General features: G+C 54.1%; 1 pseudogene; it reads left to right on the top strand.

Annotated features, from left to right (window-relative positions):
• The first annotated feature begins 8,035 nt into the window (after positions 1-8,035).
• LOC130328563 (U2 spliceosomal RNA) lies at positions 8,036-8,208 on the top strand (annotated as a pseudogene).

Raw genomic sequence — 8,208 nt, 5'->3', positions numbered from 1 at the left:
CCTTACAGGGTTAAAAAGAAAGATTCCTACTTTCATTGCTACCTGCTTGCTGGCTAGCCAGCTAGCCAGCCCTGTGGGCCTTGCTGCTGCTGCAGCCAAAAAACAAAAGGTGGTGCTGCTGCTGCTGCTGCTTCTGCTTCTGCTTGTGTCTGGCCGCTGTTGGAGCGTCCAGGCACAGGACTTCTGCTGCTGCTGACTAAATGGCCTCCTTAATTGGATCATCTGAGCAGCCAGCACACCTGTGCAGGTAGGGCATGACATGATAGGCAGCTGCCTTATAGCGGGTGGGTGCTGAATGTTCCTAATTGACAAAATAAGATTAATGCTTATGAAGAAATATAAAATCTCATCCCTTCCCCAATATCGCGCCACACCCCTACCCCTTAATTCCCTGGTTGAACTTGATGGACATATGTCTTTTTTCGACCGTACTAACTATGTAACTATGTAACATAACATGGGGGGGTCTCCTGGCTGTTCACACAGGTGTGTCATTGCTGTACATTGACCATGCATTGCTTCTGTGGTATTGCAAAGGCAAAGACAAATGCTTCCAGCCATCCATTGCACTAATGGATTGGTCATCAGCTGGCTGTCTATGTCCCGCATCAATATAGACCAAAGTACAGAGGGTTAGGCTATGCTATTGTGCACCTACCTGATGCATCAGAAGGTGCGAGGCCCTTGCTAAATTCTGTGCACAGACTTTGAGATCTATGCTTTAGACTGTATCTAAACCTGCTCCAACATGGACTGACATTCTGGCCTACTTTCAGCCGATGCGACTTGTCTGTCGCTGAACAGTCGCTTTTTATGTATTCAGCACCTATGTATAATGTTGTAAAAATGCTCTAGAAGCTAAAGTCGCAGAAATGTCACACATATTTGGCCTGCAACTTGCTGTGCGACAAATTCAGACAGGAAAAATCAGTATAAATCCTTAGAAAATTATCCCCCAGTGTCTCCATCTGCTGGCGGTATTGAATAAGCATTGCTGCACTGATGGGGTATGCATTAGACGAAAAAAAAGAAGAAAAAGAAGAATAATACGCCCAGAAAAGAGGCGAAAAGGAGAAAAACGTAAAAAAACGTGAAAAAAAAGTAAGAGGAAGAGAAGGGAAAAAAAGGTGGAAATGGGTTTAAAAGTGATTTCGGCGGAGAAATATATATATATATATATATATATATATATATATATATATACGCGCACACACACACATATATATAAACGTATTCTCCGTTGAGATATTGCAGCCGCTGCTGTGTCCAGGCCCAGGAGCCTTAGCACTGTGCTGTGATGTCACTCAATACCACTGACATCACTAGGTGTAAACAACATCTCACCTTTGCTGTGTATGTGACTATGGAGCTGTTTGGTGATGTCGTCTATTATGGCCTTCATAGAAGCAACAGGAGATTGTTGCATCCATCTAAAACCCTCAGAACTACAGTGCTATGATGTCACTCACTTCCACAGGCCTTGCAGAGTGTAAACAACAACAACCCAGCTTTGTTGTGTATGTAACCATAGAGATTGTGATGTCACCTAGAACCTTCACAGCAGCGACAGCTTTATGAGGAGCATCAGCACTGCTCTGTCTGAGCAGAACCATCACCGCCATAGGTTGTCAAATAACCCGGATTTAACCCACACAGGTAAGTCCAATAGGGTGCAGGCATGTCCTCTATGCTTACAGCTTCCCGTGGGTGTTGGTTTGATACCGTTTGGGGACAGCCAAGGAGGCATCTGCAGGCAACAAAGGTAGGTGTGTGCTTGTGTGTGTGTTTCCTATGCAGATCCTAAGCCCAGTGTCACATGCAAGTAGGAGGAGTAAGAAGGGTTCCTGGCAAATCCGGGTTATGGATTGCATTTAAAAAGGCCCCGTGGGAGTGCAATGGGCCCCTGTCTTGCTGCTTAGCAATAATGGTATGGGTTTAGGTTCTGCTGTGTGTACTGGTGGTTGACTGCCCCCCAGCCCAGAGTGTGCATGGGAAATTGTCTGGCAGCCTCCCTGACAGCAAGCAGTGATAGTGCCCATGAAGGGGACCTTGTTGGGCCCGCCCCTTTCACGGTTATCGCTTCTCGGCCTTTTGGCAAAGATCAAGTGTAGTACCTGGCAGGGGAGATACCATGATCGCTACGGTCTGAAGAACTCCAAGCATTGTGGTAGAGATTTTGCGTAGTACGATTGCAGTACTTTTCGTTCTTATTAGAACCGCATTTCTCTAGAGCATACCACCTGAAGATCGTCTCCTGCCTGCCTCGGAACATCTGAAGAAGGAGAAGATCTTGAAGACTGCAGCTCCGGAAGAAGCCGACGAAGAACCTGGAAGAAGGGAATCGGCGGTGAATTCCGGAACAGCGGCGAAGAGGAAGGCGGCGCAGAATCTTTTCGAAGAAACTCGCTGCCTCTGGAGAAGGATTTGCATAGCTCCTCCCACCGGGACCGGATCTGCATAGCTCCTCCCACCCGGGAAAGAAGACTTTGCGAAGCCTCTCTCCACAAGCAAACAAGGAAGCAGAAAAGAGCCTGCTGGAAGAAGCCATGGCCTCAACCAGCAAGTCCACCCAGGAGGCTGCAGGGCAAGGCCTGGAGGTCCAGCCCCAACCACAGCAAGCTTCAACCTCCACCACGGCAAGGCAGAAGGGCGGCAGAAGTCCTAACCTGGAAGCCCCAACCCTGGAGCCCTGGATGAGGCAGACTGTTGCCTTGAAGCTCAAGCCCGTGGACGGAAGGGTGCCGGACATGTCCCACGACGTGTTCTGCAAGAAGATGCTGGCGGATCAAGGCTTCCCCACGGCTGACACCCTGGGAATAGCAACCTTCTTTTCGGGAATCTTCTACATCACCTTTGCCACCATTGGGACCTGTAGAAGATACTGGGAGGTGGTGAAAGCGGCGAGTCCCGAATCCCCTTTCTCTCGCTTTGTGGGCAACTGCCTTATTCAAAGAGAGGAGAGGCGGGTGACGGTCTCAATGCGGAACCCACACACCCCAGACACGGACATCTCGACCTTCCTGAAGCGCTTCTGCACCGTGGTGAGGGAGCCCACCCGCATCCTGAACTCACTCGGATACTGGACCTGCAAGTGGTCTGTGGTCGTCAGACTCAACAAGAACCCTGCTTCTCCAGACGGACTACAGCACCTGCCAACGACATTTTCCTTGGGCAACTCCACAGGACTTATCTTCTACCCGGACATGCCGCAGACCTGCAGGAGATGTGGCAAGATGGGCCACGAGGGCAAGGACTGTACGGAGGATGCCTGCAGGTATTGCCGTGTGACAGGTCACACGACCAAGGACTGCCCCAAGAGCAAGACCTGCAACCTCTGCGGACTGGCAGCCCACAGCTACAAGGACTGCCCCCAGAGGGAGAGAACATGGGCATCTGTGGCAGCGAGAGCACCGAAGCCAGCCCCAGCTCCGGAGCCAACACCACGGATGGCCAAGCCGACCAAGGAGGGTAAGAAGGCGAAAGCCACCACCCCTGCCCTGTCCCGCCCCTGCCCCTCCCGCCCCATCCCCTGCCCCTCCCGCCCCATCTCCTGCCCCTCCCGCCCCATCTCCTGCCCCATCCCGCTCCACCCCCGCCCCATCCCGTCCCACCCCTGCCCCACCCCGTCCCACCCCGTCCCACCCCTGCCCCTCCTGCCCCATCCCGTCCCACCCCTGCCCCTCCTGCCCCATCCCGTCCCACCCCTGCCCCTCCTGCCCCATCCCGCCCCACCCCTGCCCCCCGTACCCCACCCCGGCCCACCCCTGCCCCGTCCTCCCCTGCCCGGCCCACCCCTGCCCCGTCCTCCCCTGCCCGACCCACCCCTGCCCCGTCCTCCCCTGCCCGGGCACTCTCTCCTGCCCCCCGCCCCACCCAGCCTCCTTTCTCTCCTGGCCCAGCAGCACCTAACCCCCCTCCAGCTGCTGGTGCCCGCCCTTCGGAGGACTTTCCTGTGATTCCTCCCCCAGGTACCATACAGAGGAAGAGGAAAGGAAGGGACAACGCATCAGAAGAGTCCCACAAAAGAAAGATAATCGAGACCTGCGAGACCCCTCAAGCTTCAGATGAGGAGGAGGAGATGGTGCAGGTCTGCGAGAGCCTTGAAGCTTCAGAAGGAGAGGAGGTGATGGAGCAGGCCCAAGTGGAACAGGTCCAAGCAGAGCCAGTCCAAGCTCAATCTATGGAGGAGCTGCTGCAGGACCCAGAGGTCAAGAAAATCCTGGACACTCCGTCCAACACGGTCTACGACGAGTTCTTGGAAGGGCGCTACGAGAAGCCACACGAGCCGACAGGCGCCAGAGAAGAGGACCCGTCCGACCAGACTGGTAACTAGTATCAGAACTAACCTCTCTTTTTATTCCCATGGCTGATCTCAACATCTTCTGCATTAATGTGAGGAGTATTAGAGCTTGGTTTAGATTTCAGACTGTTCTTACGTTCTTAGATTCCCAGAGGTGTGATGTTTACATGTTGCAGGAATGTGCTTTGTCTGTTTCTAGGTCTTACAACCATCTGGCCAGGCAGTGGCCTCACGGCCCTTCCTACTGGTCTGGTGGGGGCGACAATAGGTCTGCGGGGGTGGCCATCCTGATCAGGGGAGGTAACTTTGCACTTGATTCCGTCCGGGAGCTCGTCTGTGGCAGACTTCTTGTCGCAGACGGTTCCTGGGCGGGTGAGCCCGTGCGGCTCATCAACGTGTATGCCTCCCCTGAGAGGGATGTCCGACTGGAGGTTCTCCAGGCCCTGCGGGCTGAACTCGCCACCACTAGGGCAGTAGTGTTGGGTGGTGACTTCAACTGCCCCATTGAGGTGGACGGGTGCAGTTCTGGCACATCCGCCAACCTGGACGTGACGTCTAAACTGCTGATTGAGATGGTGACGGAGGCATCCTTGCAGGACGTTGTCGGGTCCATCGGGAACGGCTCCGTAAACTATATGTGGAGCCGCCCCGATGGCTCGCTCCGTTCTCGGATAGACTTCATCTTCACTTCGAGAGCAGTCAGAAAGGTGTCGTACTCTATGGTCCCCTGCTTCTTCTCTGACCACAGGGCCATTCGATTCCGGGGGACTCTGGGCCATGGATTCCCACCTGGCCCAGGCTCCTGGAAGTTGAATTGTGCCCTGTTGGAGCAGAGGGAGGTCATGGAGGAACTTAGGGATGCGTACCTTGTATGGCGAAATGACAAATGTCTGTTCAAGTGCATCAGCGATTGGTGGGAATATGTTAAAGTCGAATTCCGTTGTTTCTTTCAGGCATAAGGCAGACAACAGGCGTGTGCGAAGAAGTGGGACTTGAGGAAACTGCAGCGCGAGCTGCGGTCCCTGCAGGACCTGCTCCAGTGTGGCTGGGACGTCAGGGAGGAGCTGGAGAAGACCAAAAAGAGCTTGAAAAGGCACTTTGAGGAGGAATCCAAGCGAATCGTCTTTCGTTCCAAGGTGGAGAACCTGGAGAAGGGTGAGAAATGTAACTCTTTCTTTTTCAGGAAGCTCCATGCCGGCCACACGCCCCTGACTGAGCTACGAGATGAGACCGGACACATGAGGAGCGGCAAGGAGGAAGTGATGGGGGTCGTCCACGACTTCTACGGCAACCTCTACGCCCCCAAGTCATTCGACCCCGAAGCCGCCGAGAGGTTCCTGTCAGGTGTCACTAACGTTGTTGATCCCGCAGGTGCGGCGGCTATGGACGATCCCTTGACGGTGGGGGAGCTGCTCTCTGCCGCTAAATCCTTTAAGCCCGGCAGGACCCCGGGCAGTGACGGTCTCCCGGCCGAGCTCTACGTAGCGCTGGGTGACCTGATCTGTCCGGACCTGTTGGAGGTGTACGAGGAGATGGTGGTGGGGGGCAGAATGCCTCCGTCGTTGAGGGAAGGGATGATCACGATCTTGTATAAGCGGAAGGGGGAGAGATGTGACCTGAAAAACTGGCGTCCCATCTCTCTCCTGAACGTGGACTACAAGATCCTCGCCAAGGTGCTGGCCAACAGGCTGAAACCTGTCATGGGGCAGATCGTCCATCCGGACCAGACCTGCAGCATTCCTGGCCGCAGGATTGCCGACAGCCTTGCCCTTGTGAGAGACACGGTCCATTACATCCAGGACCGCGGGGGCCGCGCCGCCCTGGTCAGCTTAGATCAGGAGAAGGCGTTCGACCGTGTCTCCCACGCATTCATGGACAGGGTTTTGCGCAGGCTGGGTCTGGGGAAGATGTTTTGCTCTTTTGTTAACGTTATGTATTTTGACATTTACAGCACGGTGTTGGTGAACGGCTGGAAGACTGACCCCTTTTCTATTCTTTCAGGGGTTAGACAAGGCTGCCCTCTTTCACCTCTCCTTTTTGTTTGTGTTATAGAGCTCTTCGCTGAGACTATCCGGCAGAATGGAGAGATCAGAGGGATCACCGCACCAGGACCAGATCGCCACGAGGTCAAGTGCTCGCTCTACATGGACGACGTGACCGTCTTCTGCGCTGACCAGCGTTCGGTGACTGCACTCGTCCAGACCTGCGAGGACTTCGGCAGAGCTTCGGGGGCAAAAGTCAACTGCGGGAAGTCGGAGGCCATGCTCTTCGGGGAATGGCACCTGGCTTCTTCCGCCCCCTTCCCCTTTACTATTAAGCCGGACTTCATTCAAATTCTTGGAGTCTGGTTCGGGAAGGAAGGAGCGGCCCTTAAGTCCTGGCAAGACCGACTAGGAAGGATAAACTCGAAGATCGGACTGTGGAGCTCCAGAAAGCTCACGATGGAAGGCAAGGCACTTGTCCTGCGGAGTGAAGTTTTACCTGTGCTCCAATATACCGCACAGGCCTGGCCTCCCCATACCACCGTTTGCAAGGCCATCACCCGGACAGTGTTTGGCTTCGTCTGGGGCAAAATGGACAGAGTCAAGAGGACCGTGATGTACAAGGAACCCCGCAAGGGTGGGAAGGGAATACCCGACATCCCCGCTCTGCTGAGGGCCTCCTTTGCATGTGTCACGGTGCAGCGGACTCTTGTTGAAAAGACTGGCTCAGCGGGCAGGTCCATGTCTCGCTTGCTTCTCATGCCCCTCTGGAGACAGCTGGGCTGGGACAAGTGGGACAGCTCCATCCCTTACAACTGGAACACTCCCTGGTTCTATGGGGATGTTGTCCGGTTTGTGAGGGAGCACCAGCTGGAAGGACTGAAACCCGACCTATGGAAGCCGAAGACAATCCACAAGCTCATCCGAGCTAAGGACTTGACCGAGCTGGTTCCGGGACTCCCCGCAGCCACTGCAGAGACAGTTTGGAACAATGTGGCCTCAAAGCGGCTTACCAATGGACACAAGGACTTGTCGTGGATGGCCGTCATGGGAGGTCTCTCTCTCAGGTCATTCATGCATGCCCGCAACCTGTGCAAGACCCGGTACTGCCCCCGTTGCCCCTACGTGGAGGAAACATCTTTCCACGTGTTTTGGCAGTGCCCCTTTGCACAGGGTCTGTTGGACGCCCTAGAACAGGAACTCAGAGACTCAGTGCCCAGGAGCTGCCTATAGTACCATTCGGGCCTTTACGGCCTGTTCCCTGGGACCCACGACGTGGAGGCCATCCAGGAGGCCTGGCGCCTTATGAACTGTTTTAAGGACGCAGTGTGGCTTGCCAGGAACCGCCTCGTGATCAACAGGGAAAACATGTCCGTCCGGGACTGCCGCAGGTTCATCAAGAACCTGCTTAGAGACTATTCCATCTTGGACAGCTCGGCCGTTGATGAGGAAGAAGAGGAGTGAAGACCCCTCTCCTTCTCCCATGTCTCCCTGAAGATACAGCCCAACAGTTTGGCCCTGTGATCCGCCCCCTCCCTACCCCCACATAGTCGCCCACACCCCTACCCCGATCACAGATTGTATTATTTGGTTTTTGTTTGATCTCTTGTGCCTTTCTATTGCAGGATTGAGCTGAATGTTAGAGTAGCATGGTGTGCGATGTATAGCTTAGGGAACCTTTGCTGTGTATTGTACTATCATGCTTTGTGTGACTGTAATTTATTGTACGACTTGTAATGACTGAACGGTAAATAAAGCTCTTTCAATCAAAAATCTGTTCTTATCAGTTTAATATCTGATACGTCCCCTATCTGGGGACCATATATTAAATGGATTTTTGAGAACGGGGGCCGATTTCGAAGCTTGCTTCCGTCGCCCTATGCATTGACCCGATATGGCAGTATCTTCGGGTACAGTGCACCACCC

Source organism: Hyla sarda, unplaced genomic scaffold (genome assembly GCF_029499605.1).
Source record: "Hyla sarda isolate aHylSar1 unplaced genomic scaffold, aHylSar1.hap1 scaffold_31, whole genome shotgun sequence".
Lineage (NCBI taxonomy): Eukaryota > Metazoa > Chordata > Amphibia > Anura > Hylidae > Hyla > Hyla sarda.
This window is presented reverse-complemented; position numbering and strand designations above follow the sequence as displayed.